The following is a 14593-nucleotide window of genomic DNA, read 5'->3' on the forward strand; positions in this document are numbered from 1 at the left end:
TTTTTCATTCTCTCCCATTCCGCTGCAACGAAGCTCCGCAAATCGACCATAACGGTGAGTTACCTCGCCACAGGAAAACCAACCCGCCGCTGCTGCATAATAAGGCGAAGATTGAAAAACCTTCAAAGAGAGTGAGCGCCAAAACCGTCCACCCACCCGACCATTATTGGAGCCAGCAGGCTGGTCCGGTGGAGGTGATCGCGCTCCAACAACTGTCGCCCAAGCTGCAAGCATCAAGACGTTCGTCGTCGTCATCGCCACAGTCTTCGCGCGATCGTCTCTCGCGTGTGCAAGCGGCGGGGGCATCGAATCGGGTTCCAACGGGCCGAATACTGTATTACTCGGTCAGTCGGTCTAGAGGTACGACATCGGCATAACGCGCCCTCGTGTCACTGACGTGGTGTTGTGTGTGGATACTGTCACCAGGGTAGAGGAAACTTTTGCTTGCTTGTTGCTGTTGTTGATGTTGCTGTTATTGTCGGTACCGCCAAGCGGATCCGTCGGGTGCGCGCCACCTTTGAGAGATCGCAACCATCCGGGATTTGGAACCGACGATTGGTGATTGATTGACCGGGAACCGGGAGACTTGTTCCATGCAATAAGCGACGAACCCGATGTGGATGGGATGTTTGGATTTTGTGTGTTCAACTAATAGAAGCTATTTAGTGAAATTTGTGTCGATGAATTGTTAGTGATTAGACAAATACTACGATCGAATGAAAGTGGTTTTTTGGAAACAAGTGTTCAATACGTTTGTCGAATACTGATTACGTTAGAGCTAATTTTCGTCGAACGCCAAATCGTGCAAGGATCAGTCGATTGCACTGAAGCAAAACAGTTTGGTGAAAAGTTTCGCCCACACCGACAGAAAGGGGGAGAGTTTTTTCATGTTGGTGAGCAAGTGTGGTAACAAAAAAAACGTAGTTCATTAATTAATTTTACTCTGTCGAGTGGAAAATTATATGTAAATTTCTTGCGGCCTGCGAGCTCGCCAAGTGAACGAAAATACCTACAAGACGGTTGCAGCGTCGGCAGCGTTGGCGGCCGGTGGAGGCTTAGCTGGGCTATGGCATGAAAAAAGGTGATGAGTAAATAAAACAGAAGCACTGTGAAACAGTTGGATGGTCGGTGAAAAGTTTGATCGTATCGATAACGAGACAAGTGGATGCGAAACACAACACCAGAAGAAGCCATCGGGAAAGTCCCCCGGCCTGTCCTAAATAAATCATCTCTCAACCGACGGAAGACACCGAAGAAAATATTCAAAACAAATAAAAAAAAATAAGCTACAGATTTATTTCAGTGTGGGATTGCCGCTTTGGAAAATATTAAAATTAGATGATCTGCCGTGTGTATCTCCTGAAGAGAGGTGAAAACGGAAACAAGTGAGACAACTCGACCCGAGAGGCAGTGTGATTATCGCTTAGGCGTCCGAAATAAATCCACCACGAAAAAAAAGTCATCATTTAGTGGGAAAGTGATGTGAGTAGTCGTCCCAGAAGAAGAAATTTACAGTTAATCGCCGCCCGTCGCACACATTCACGAACGGTGCGGGCGCTCGAGGCGACAACGGCGCGGGATTTGAGATTTGTTTTCGTTTCTATTTTCCTCAACCGGATCAAACGCAGTGAATCGTATCTCAGACAGGGGGCACACAGCCGAGAAAAGTAGTGCGCTCCGGCGACATTTGTGACAAGTGTCAAGTGACAAGTGCATGTGATCCGTCGCCGTTGTCGTCGTCGTCGTCGTCGTCATCCTCCGAGTGCCGTTTTGGGCATTGGCCACGACACGAGGCCCCAAGTGGATTAACTGTTTGACACTAAGCTCGCTCGAGGAGCACGTCTCGTGGGGGAGGTTATCAGACATTCCTGAGGCACTTATCGTCGGGTGAACTGCGGTGGTAAGTACTCGGATGGGGATTTGATGGAACCACCTGGTGGCGATGCTGTTTCATTCGTGGATAGACAGAGGATGCCAAATATACTGCGAATCAAATTGAATAAGTCATCGAACAGACGTAAACCAAAGTTGCGTTGAATGATATAAGCCCTTTGCCGAGCGTTCAACAACTGTCGAGGTTGAAGTTTTTTTTGCTATTCGGTGCAAAACAAACGGTCAGAAACGTGCACTGAACGATCAATCGGGATGCTAATTGAAAACTTTTGGCACGCTTTTGATTGGTTTGTGTCTATTGTATGAAGGCTGAATTCAATCTGCATTTAGGACTCCCCGCTGGGGTCTGCGGTGGGTGAATGACGTTCAACAGAGGGCTGCATAACGGGAGTAAATGGCATCATTTATCATTCCGTTGTTGACGCTCGGAGGTGGTTGGAGCTGCAGGAGGCCTAAATGCTGGGCACCACAAGGCTGGCCAGTTTTATTGAATGAACCGAACTGCGAATGTATCGCTACTAGGTGGCCAGATGGAATTGCTTTCGAATGTGAATTACCATAATGGATAACGTGTTCAGGAATATTGACAAAGTCAGTGTTTGATTATAATAAAAAATCTTTATTTTTATTGACTGGAATAAAATCATCATGCCATCGTTTCAAAATAAGGACAGTGAACATATTTTGAATAATTGGCTGTTGTTCAACACTTCGTGTCTTAAATAAGTGTCTCTAGATAAAAGTGTTGGTTTGTAGATGTATCAAAATTTTTGAATTCGAACCGCTGTGCCAATGGTCGGTGATATTTTCATTGTCAGGGGATAAAAGCAGAATAAATATAATAATTTTAAACATAACATGGGCAAAAACATCGCGACTTGAACATTTTTGTCTTTCTCGTATAATAAGAACTAGTGAGGGCTGTATATTCACTCCGACAATATACGTAATAATCTATTTGCTTGCAACAAGTTGCATTCGACGAGGAATTTAAGGTATAGGTAAAGTCTTTATGTTCTCTTCAAAAATTGTTACCATGCGGGACCGAAATCCGTCCACCTCATGAGATATCAATAAATTAAAGGGGGTTAAAGATAACTGTTGTAGAAATAATTTATCTTATCCTGTTCAGATAGTTGGCATTAAGCTTTTAGGGCATAGAAATGGAAAGAAGACTTAAAAATTAGAACAAGAATCAAAAACAAATCTAAACCCACCAAACGCGGAGTTTTTGCCGCCATTTTGTTTTCAGGTAGAGCATAATTGCACCAAAAGTAACTGTGTTTTAATAGCTAATTGCGAATCATTACATAAGATGAGCGCAATACATGGCTTCTCAAGGGATGGCTTCTCAAGATGCGTATCGAACTATTTACAGTGGTAGTTTAGTCAATCAGATTGCTTCAATTTAAATATTTAGGTAAAAAATAGCTGTACGGATTGTGATCCTTTGATTCGAAATCCGTCCACGGTGGACGGATTTTGAGTCGGGAGTAGTTGATTTAATTCATTATTTTATCATGTTTTTCGTAGTTTTTAATGAGTAAATGTCACACACTTTAAAAGTAGAGGCTTCATGCTCCTGTGTCAATGACAAACGTTTAATTTACATTTGATTCCTATTTTCTAATGACTTTTTCATATACTGAGGTGTTTAAGTGTACGGATTTCGATGCTCCACGGTACTCTTTTTTGGCTGTAATCCTTAACCGATTTTCTCACAATAGGAGGATGGGTTCATGAGTTATAGTCAAAATACACATTTTTAACAAAATACGCGTCATTTTTTGGACACTTGAAAGATATCGCCAAAATATTAATTTTTCAATTCCTGATCATAATACCTGGTTTACAGTTCGTGTTTGAGTGTTTTCTGTATCGATGAATGGGTGCTTTAACCGATTCAATACGGATGGGTCATATATGACCCAAGACGAAAATCAGCTGTCAAAAATCAATTTTAAGAGATAGCGCCTTTAATTCAGATCTTAATATTCAAATCGATTAACATGAAGATATACGATATCCCCACTATTTTTATGAGTTGGAATAGCTTCACGGGACTTCGTTACACCATTATAGATACATTACAGAATTCGTTCGACATCTTCGACACTCCATACTGTCTTTGATCTCAGTTCCTTACACAAGCAACACATTTGTCATAGACGAGTTGATAAGACGTATATATGACCAAATCAAGTCATATATAAGTTGCTGCAACCAAATCAGTCTGAATTGTGTTACTGGGGTATATTCAAATCAATCAACAAGAAGATCTACGCTGGTCTAGCATGAATTTATATACCGCCAAAAAAATGTATGACGAAGGACATCTAGGGAAGATTCATGAAATACGTCGCGCAAAACAATTACCATTTTCAACACCCATCCCCCCTCGTCACACTTCTTGTAATGAACCTCTAGTATTTTTTTATTAATCGTCACGCTGGTCAACAACCGCCCCGCAACCCCCCGTCTAAGTAAAGATGTGACGTACTTTGTTAACAGCCACCTTACACAAATTTCAACAAAAATAGGAGCATTTCTCGAAAAAATCATCACCAGTTACCAGTACGACTACTAAATATTTTATCGATGAAGAAGATTATTATTGAGAAACTTAACAAGTAATGTGGTGGACTGGTGCACTGCTTGCAAAATGTTAACTCCTAGTGTGCTGCGTGTTTTCAGCAGTGTACTAGAGCTAAACGTTGATTGTCTTTGAGGATTTCACAACTAGAATGAAAGTTTTACTGAAGCGCCTTCTGTTGATGATCTCGCAGAATCACATCAAATGGTTGCAGAGGAACTGAGAGATGGATTTTTTTTTGCGAAATGTTTTAGCTAATACATTTAATTCATTTTGGGATAAGTATGGTGAAAAGCGTTTGGAGTGAAATTTTATGAAATTATTCATACGTTAATTACTTCACTTTTACAAATAAATGTAAGTCTTAGTAGCAACCACTTTCGTGCAATACAGAATCAAATTATATTGTCAATTGAATGTGTTGCGAGATGAATTTAGTTCTAGGTACGTTGGTAAGACTGTCGGTAAGACTGTCATGATACTCCTTGGTGGTTTCAATACTTATAGAAATGGTAGAAATTTCGTACACCGTACGTGATCATATAGAATGTCAAGCTCAGAACTCAATCGCAGTTCTGTTTGAGAATACTGTAATATGTATAAAATAAATAATATGTATAATAAGTATGAAGACAGTAAGAATTAGAGTGGCAACGCCTTCGGGGTGCAACTTATTCTAGTTCTGATCGATTATGGAGTAGCAACAATTGTACAGCCGTGGGACGCCGTGGTCCCCATAGAACAAACTTTGTTCTATAACACTATAGACGATAAAAGGAACGACGAAAATGTGGATGCGATGTTTATGATCATAATAACACTTTTTTTTTCGTACGTGCGTAATGTGTAATGATGTCCATTGTGGTGCAATTCCAACTAACTAGCAAGTTTGGGATCCTATGCATCACTCTGTTGATCGTGTAGACCTCCAAGATCTGAACTCAAGAATAGTTAGGAGTACTGTATATGTTCTGGTAACACTGCAATTTGATAAAAATAGTTTAATTATGTCTCAAGTAGCATTGCCAATTATAAATTAGGATTGAGGCTCCGTAAAACGCTTTGTTGTTTATAAATATCATCAAGATCTGAACTCAAGGAAGGTTTGGAAGCCCTAGTAGATATAAAAACAAAATTTCCTCCCATATTTCTACTTTTTCATGGTTTGCATCCGTTTTTGGAGCAGTATATCCAGAATTTATGTTGAAATCGTATTAAATCCCCACGGAATCCAATTAAAACTTCTCACGATTTCAAGGGGCACCACTCAATACGGAAGCAACGCACAACTGTCATTTTTGTTGCGTCGCATCATGCGTGAAATAATAAGAATGACAGCTGTGCGTTGCTTCCGTATTGAGTGGTGGCCCTTGAAAACGCGAGTACTTTTAAATTTGAATTCCGTGAGGATTGTCCTTAATGAACATTAGGCAACTCAATTGAGTTGCATAAAATCCATTATAACACTCATTTGAGTTGCATAAAATCCATTATAACACTCATTTGATTGCTATGGTCGAAAACCAACATCAGAACAGTAGTTACATGACTACATTTTGCTGAAGTAGCTTGGGTAGTGTTCGAATAGTAGCAAAATAAAATAAAATAATTTCTATTCAATAGTTTAAAGGACATGATTTTGGATTTTGATGGACAATTTTTTGTATAATCGGGTTCATCTATCGCTTCATAATTTGTCGAGCTATGCAGTCTGGCACAATAACATGGAATCTGGCTGTACTCCACAGCAATATGGTCATATGAAGTTATCAGACTGGTACATTTTTGGTACAGTTTTATTATATTAAAGCCCATTTTTGTCATTGCGAAAAATAGCGTTTGCAACTCGTTGTTCGTCGATTTTTTTCAGCTCTCGTAGTATTTATCCAACTCGGCAAGCCTCGCTTATAACGTTGACGATGATGTACAACTGGTGCTGAAAAAATCATCTTTTTGCAATTAGTTGCACAACCTACTACCGTTTTGACTTAAATCCCGAACATGACTCATATTCCGAACACACGCTTTCAAATGGTCATCTCAACTTCATACGCGTAATTGTTTTCAAAGGATATTGATCCTCCGTATCTAAAATCCATGGAAATTCTATTTTGAGGGCTCTAAGCCCCCAGTGTTTGGAATATGAGCCCTGTTCGGAATTTGAGTCAAAACGATATTTATGCTTTAAGTGCGTTTCTAAAACTCACTCATTTTTCGGGTAATTAACCTCAACGATCATCAGTAGGCAGGCCGCTGGGATGGCAGCAGTTCTGATCTACTGTCACGTATTTTAAAATATGAAAACATAAGTGGGGCCTTATAGGGGTTCCTTAGCCGTGCGGTAAGATGCGCGGCTACAAAGCAAGACCATGCTGAACGTCCCGGATTTAAAAGTATCATCGTGTTAGCCTCATGATATACGTATGCGTGGTATGGTATCTGAGCTTAGAAACCTCACAGTTAACAACTAAGAAGAGGAAGATGAAAACAAAACATGTGAATAGGTACGCATATTTATGTACCTTTACGCTAATATTAATTACTATGCCTGAAACTCGATTTGTGCAATTGCACAACATATGAAAGATTTAGTTCGAAAAATGTATTGGAGGGTAACCACATCCTTCGGTGGGGTTTGATTCCAAGAAACCAGTACGCTAGACAGGTGCTTTCCCTACTAAGCTACGAAGGACCAGGAGGCTCCCCTATAGACGACACTCCATTTGATTTTTTTGTTTCGTTCCGCGATGATTCTCTATTATGGGCCCAAAAAATATTTTTATAATGAATACTCTCGTGGTTTTTTTTTTTTTACAAAATTGTAAGAATAGGATGTCCCAATGGAATTTCTTAGAAAAATATTTATATTACTCTGTAGTAATGCAAATATTGCTGGAGGATATCAGGTTCTGCAATAAGATACCTTCTTGAAGTGGATTGAATGAGAAATCACAAACACGGAGACGAGCCAGCCTCGGGCTGAAAGTCTCCTTAATAAAGACACAAAAAAAAAGAAATCACAAACCTAGTGCTTGAATTTCGTATTCCAGAGTTTTTTTTTTATTAAATCACAGCCTTCTATTTATTACTTGAAGATGTTTCAATGTTGAAATGTACTCAGTCAAAGTTTTTGGTTCCTGACATTTTGTGAGACCCTACAGAAATTACACTTGTAGAAAAATAAGAAGTGAATCAATTACTTGGGGGTCGTACACTTATTACGTAAGCAATTTTCCTGGATTTTTCGACCCCCCCTCCCCCCATGTAAGATTTTTTTTCATACAAATGATTTTTTATTTATATGGAGCGTAAGATATTGACCGACCCCCCCCCCCCCCATAAGTGCTTACGTAATTTTAGTAAAAATACGTGTCATTCGTTTTAACGTTTATTACGGAATGATCATGTAAGTATAGAATACTAATGTCAAGGCCTACTTATTGGGAGTATCTTAGTAACTAGTGGACAATAATAAATATTAAGTATAGTTACTACAAATCGGTCATCCTGACTCGTCGATGTCCTCATCGACGTCATAGTTTGCTATTAAATTAGAAATCGATAACCATTTTCGCATGTTATTTGGTGAACAAATAGAGCTGAATGGTAATTGTGATATTTGGAATCCATCAATGTCTGTAATAAGATAACGATCATTTGGCAATTTTTTCTTTATAGTATAAGGACCTTTGAATTTTGTTGAAAGTTTATTGTCAGCGTTAGTTTTAAGCATTATAAAGTCACCTTCCTTATAATCCTGAACTGATTTGCGCTTTTTATCTACCATTTCTTTATTGTATGCCTGAAGTTTGTCTATGTGATGTTTTGCTTTCTGTCGAATTTCAATGAGATTATGATTTTGTGATGAAGCTTGATTATTTTTTACAAATGTTTCTATATTATTATTGTTTCCAACACATAAATTGTTCTGATGTATACCAAATAACAACATACTTGGGAAATTTTTTATTGCTCTGTTGTAAGTATTATTATAAATATATTCAATGTTTGGTAATAAATAATCCCATTTGAGACCAGTATCATTAATTAACTTAGCCAACATTGGAGTAAGGGTTCTGTTTATTCTTTCAGCTTGAACGTTTGCCTCTGGTGTGTACGATGCTGTTTTAATATGTTCTATAAAGCGATCTGAACAAAATGTTTTGAAATTATTAGACGTGAAACAACTGCCTCTATCTGATATAATTCTGTTCGGTTTGCTATAATAATTCATATATGAAGTTAAACTTTGTATCACTTCTGCTGTATTTGTTGAATGACAAGGATATAACTTTACAAATTTCGTTAATGCATCAACTATTACTAAAATATACTTGAAATTTTTCGAAGATCGCAACTGAATCGGACCGTAATGATCTATATGAATTGTTTGAAATGGAGTCTGACCTTTATCTATTGATTTGAGAAAACCTTCTTTCATTGTGGCCGATGGACTAAAAAATATGCAACTCAAACAATTACTCACATATTTTTTTACTATTTTTCTCATACTAGAAAACCAGTAAGTTTTGTTATATTTCAATCATAGTTTTTTTCAATTCCAATATGACCAAGCTTGTCATGACAAATTCGAATTATATTATCAATCATTCTTTTTGGGAAAACTAATAATAACTTACTGTCATCTTTTCTAAATAGTATTCCATTTTTTAACTCAAAATTTGGAAAAGTGTTTGTTTCTAAATGTAATTTGATTTTTCTGACTTTTTCATCTTGTTCTTGTGCAAAAATTACATTTCTTTCGATGTCTTCAGTATCTAACAAACATACATCTGACGATGACTTATTATTTGGATATATTTTCCTGATATCTTTATCTAAATTACTCATTGATAGTCTGCTTAAAGCATCTACATGCTGCATCCTAGATCCATCTCTATATTCCAAACTGTAGTTGTAGTTCTCCAGAAACAAAGCCCATCGACTTATCTTAGGGATAATCTATTTCTTAGACAAAGTTTGTGCCAAGGCACTGCAATCTGTGAATATTTTGAATTTAATTCCAGACAAATAAACATGAAATCGTTTTAAAGAGTTCATAATAGCCAGTGTCTCTAATTCAAAGCTATGTAACTTGTTCTCATATTCATCTGTTTTCTTGCTAAAGAAGCTTATTGGATGAAAATAACCATTTTTCTGTTTCTGCATCAAAATTGCGCCGAAGCCAAAAGAGCTTGCGTCGCAATGTAATTGTGTTTCGGCATTTGGATCGTAAATTGCCAAAACAGGAGCTGAGAGTAATTTGTTTTTCAATTCTTTGAAAGCATTTATTTCAGATTCACTAAAAATAAATTCAACATTTTTCTTTAATAAATCATACAACGGCCTAGCGATAGATGCAAAATTCTGAATGAATTTTCTAAAATAACTAGTTAGGCCCAAAAATCTCTGAACATCTTTAGAATTCTTTGGAATCGGAAAACTTGAAATGGATTCAATGTGTGATTTGTTTGGTTTCCTTCCGAATTCGTTTATCGTATAACCTAAATAATCAATTTCAGAGAAACAAAATTTACATTTATTCAAATTTACCTCTAATAAATTTTTACTCAAAATTTCAAAAACTTCAGTCAAAACTTCAAAATGTTCTTCCATGGTTTCAGAAGCAATCAAAATGTCATCAATATAAACCACTAATTTTCCTTCGTCAATGAGCTTTTTGAAAATTTTATTAATAAATCTTTGGAATACAGAAGGTGCATTACACAAACCAAAGGGAACTCGTAAATATTCATACTGTCCCATGGGAGTAACAAAAGAAGTGTATTTAGTACAATCAGAAGCAACTTTAATTTTATGGAAACCTGATTTCAAATCTAAAATAGAATACACCTATTTCAATTTATCAAAAATATCTTCCATCAATGAAAAAGGATAATTGTCACGATAAGTATCTTTATTTAATTTTCTATAATCCACGCATAACCTTATATCATCATCTTTCTTTGGAATTACTACTATCGGACTAGCAAACGGGGAATCACTTTCTTTAACAATACCTAGTTTAAGTAATTCATCAATTTTTTATTAACTTTTATTTTATCAGCTTGAGATAACCGTCTAGGTTTAAAATGAAATGGTGCACCAGTTTTCAGTACTATTTTCATTTCGAAATCAATTTCAGGATGCGAAGGTCGTTGATAGTTGAAATAAAATATTTTCATAATAAGTATGGCTTAAAGTTGACAAATGATCATCACTAATATTACCTACATTTTTTACACTTTTAGAATCCAAAATCACATTAATGTTTTTTACCTTTTTATCAGCTTTATTTTTTTCACTTCTCAATACTGGATTTCTAAACAAATAAATTTTGCGTTTTTCAATTATCGTTTTCATTGAGGGATCAAAAATCACATCTCTTCCGATTATAACATCGTAAGAACTCAACGCCGAGTCAGGAATCACCAAAAAATTAATTCTGAAAAATAAATTTTGAATTTTTACTTTAGTTACTAATCTACCCACAATTTTTAATCTAGTTCCTCCGATACCCTTGTAGGGTATTTCCATTGTAGGGAAAAATATTCCCATTTTTTGCTAAGCCAAGGCGTATCAAACAAACTGGACTTCCTGTATCAAACAAAGCATTCAATCTAATATTAAAATCAGTCAGTTTTATATCTACCAGTTCCTCTCTGTCTAAGTCGGTTGTCCTGTTGTTCAAGTCTTCAACATTTCGAAATACACCCGATTCTTTTTTTACACGGGGGATGCGTTCCGTGTAAAAAAAGTTTTCAGTTCAAAATTTGAAAATCCGTGTAAAAAAGTTCTATGATTTCTCGACGAATCATGCAAATGAGAGCAACTTTGCAAAAATTTTGTATGAGATTTTTTTTACACGGCCGTGTAAAAAAAAATCCGTGTAAAAACAGAATCGGGTGTACAGCAATATTCGTAGATCTCTCATTTCCTCTTGTTTTTCTGCTACTTAAATTCCATTTGTGTGTAGTTTCGTTGAAAGGGGTCCTATTCTGCTGTATAGACCTCCGGCAGTTTACAGCGATATGTCCAGGCGTGTTACAATTGTAGCATACAGGAGCACTTGAAAAATCTCTACGCGGCAATCGAATCGATTGAAAGGCCTTAAGAAGATTCCCGAACGATGAAAATCCACTCATTTTAGCTTGATTCTTCAAATTGCGATCAGGTATGCCTTCAACTACATACTAAATTGGTTCAGCTTCGTGTAGTTTCAGTGGCATTGCTATGTTTCGTTTTTCAACAAAATATTCCAAGAATGTTTCATCTGCTTCCCATTTCCGGAGCTCCAATTTTCGCCTTGTTTCGAAAGTACTCGTAGTCACAGTGAATGTCATGAGGATCAAATTCAATACTTCAGAATATGTTTTCACAAATATATCCGGCTGTGACGATAGCCAGTCTTTTGCGCTATTCTGTAGATGCTTGAACACCATCAACTTTATGACTTCCTCTTCCACGTGAAACGTTTTTCTAGCTTGCTCCACTGTGTTAATGAAGAAATTTGCGTCCTCGTTCAACGATCCAGAAAAAAATGGTAAAAATGCAGACAATTCGTCTAGCTTGATAGAACGGTTCACTTGTATTAAATTTCCGCAATCTTGAATAACAGCTTGTGAAATCCGATATCCACTTGAAGCGTCATTCACATTTCTAGATTGACTTTGCATGCTGCCATAACTTGTTCCAGAGCTTGGCCCTTCGGACGAATTATTGGTATCTTGGGAAGGAAGGCTTCTTCCGAAATTCTCTTGATCTTCAACATCCGAGCGCAAATTGCTTCTCAAAATCGTTTCTCTTTATTCGTATCCCACTTCTGATGTTTGGTAAGAATACGTGTTATTCGTTTTAACGTTTATTACGGAATGATCATGTAAGTCAGTGTCAGTCAGAATACTAATGTCAAGGCCTACTTATTGGGAGTATCTTAGTAACTAGTAGACAATAATAAATATTAAGTATAATTACTACAGTAATATGTGTACGGCCCCTTGAGGATTTAATACAGGGTGTCTGCAAATTATCCGTACAACAAGACAGGTTTTTGAATATTTTTTGGAATAAATTAAAGAACCAGCATGTATTGCTTTTTGCCTTTCTCGTATACTAAGTATACGTAAAGGCTATAATTTCACTCCAAAACCAAACTTTTGATAGAAGGCTCGGAGACCCATAGTGTTATATACCAATCGACTCAGCTCGACGAATTGAGGTGATGTCTGTTTGTGTGTATGTGTGTGTGTGTGTGTGTGTGTATGTGTGTATGTGTACAAATTTTGTAGACACACTTTTTGGAACTTAGCATTACCCGATTTACTCGCAACAAGTTGCATTCGACGGGGAATGCGATCCCATTGTTTGCTATTGAAAATTGGCCTGATTAGACATTGCATTTCGGAATTATTGAAAAATCATTGTTTTTTCCCTTGGAAAAAAAATTTCAAAATCGAAAAAATTTTTTTTTTCAAGAATGGTGGGAATGCATAGTAATTAATGCAAAAACATGCAAAATGATAGAAAATATGCGATCTATTCCCCTAAAGTGCTTTTTTGACCTTTCTTATGTGATTTTTTCAGTACATTTTACGATGCACGAGAAAGGCATCATCGCCGCTAGGTGGATTAATCTGGGTTTTTTATAATAGGACTACATAAACCAAGCTGAATTTGTTCACATTAGAATGACCCCTGTATCCTGAGTTGTACGCCTTCGATCGTGTTGGAAAAAATCACGATGGCCGCACGTTTCTATACAGATACTTTTCACACATTTTTGACGATTGTGACATGATTTCAAATGTCTCGATAATATGTTCGGTGTTTTGATGGCTGTTGATTTCAAGATAGACCATACCAAATGATAAATTCAATCTAAATCAGGTGAGTAGGAAGGCAATTCCTTTTTGTTCGGAAAACCGGAAAAAAGCATTCACAAATTTATTGTTTTATACATTAAATGACGCTCAGTGTTCTCAGAATCTGTTACAGTCTGCTGAATTGTTATGCCCAAAGAGCTACCGATTCAGTCCACTATTGTCTGTTTTTGATTTGTAGAAGCAAACTATCAAAATCTGTACGGATAATTTGCAGTCACCCTGTATTCGTTAATATGTAAGGGTATGCGATAACACAATTTTCCTAACGAACGGAACGAAACGAAATTAAAAATGTCTATTTTGATTCGGAACGAAACGAAACGAAATATAGATTTACTTTCGAGACTTCGAAACGATACGAAATCAAGATCCTTTTAATTCAAAATTTAACGAAACGAAACGATTTTTTTTTGCCGCGGAATTTTTATTGAATTGGTTTAACATAATGTACGCAATTCTTTTTTTTTACTTTTTCAAAGTCAAATAACTGTTTTGTGACCAATAGAGTTATATTTAATAACAGAAGAAGCAGTCGGAATTCGAACCTAAAACATGAACAAAAATGGCGGTGGGATTCGGTCACTTTAGCCATCCCGAGTAGCACACATGTTGCAAGTTAGTTACCGCAACTTATATTTGACCGAATTCGGTCACATTTAAATTGCTGCAACCAAATCTGTTCGGAAGGTGCTATACTTGGGATACCACCACATCGACTGCATGTAGGTATTTGGTTGTTTGTTCCATAAAAGCTACTCTTTTTGCAATTGGTTATGGCACGAAAAGGAAGAAAAGGGTTAGAAAACGAGCAAATCAACTTTACGTGGCACTGGTAGTGAGGAAGAAATGGTTATCTCTTATCAGACCTTTTTTCTTTTCCCGCAACATGATTTGTTGGAGAAAATCAACGTGAGGGAGCATTCTCTGTTCGTGAGAATGAGTGAGAACTACAATCCTTGTCATTTATATATCCACATCTGTCAGGCCTATACGCAGATACTAATTTCTAAAATGCACAAAGATATGTATTTCAAATTGTATTTCACAAATGTGATCGCAAAGTTTTTACGGCAGCAGTTTGTCAGGTATGATAAAATAAATTTCCCTTTCTCATACATAAAGCCGTACCAAAAGGCTATTATTTCTTTCCAAATTCAAACTTTTTATAGGAGGCTTGGAGATCCATAGTCTTATATGCAATCAGCTCGACCAACTGAGCTATTGT

At 36.8% G+C, this 14593-nt stretch overlaps 1 protein-coding gene across 3 annotated transcripts in view; it reads left to right on the top strand.

Moving 5' to 3' along the window:
* The first annotated feature begins 295 nt into the window (after positions 1-295).
* LOC134227546 (zinc finger protein sens-like) overlaps positions 296-14593 on the top strand; it is a 555365-nt gene continuing 541067 nt past the window's right edge. For all 3 annotated transcript variants that reach the window (XM_062709113.1, XM_062709112.1, XM_062709115.1), the window contains exon 1: positions 296-1900. The gene's annotated coding sequence lies outside the window, so the exon portion shown is untranslated. The remainder of the gene's footprint in view (positions 1901-14593) is intronic.

Source organism: Armigeres subalbatus, chromosome 3 (assembly GCF_024139115.2).
Source record: "Armigeres subalbatus isolate Guangzhou_Male chromosome 3, GZ_Asu_2, whole genome shotgun sequence".
In the NCBI taxonomy this organism is placed as follows: Eukaryota; Metazoa; Arthropoda; class Insecta; order Diptera; family Culicidae; genus Armigeres; species Armigeres subalbatus.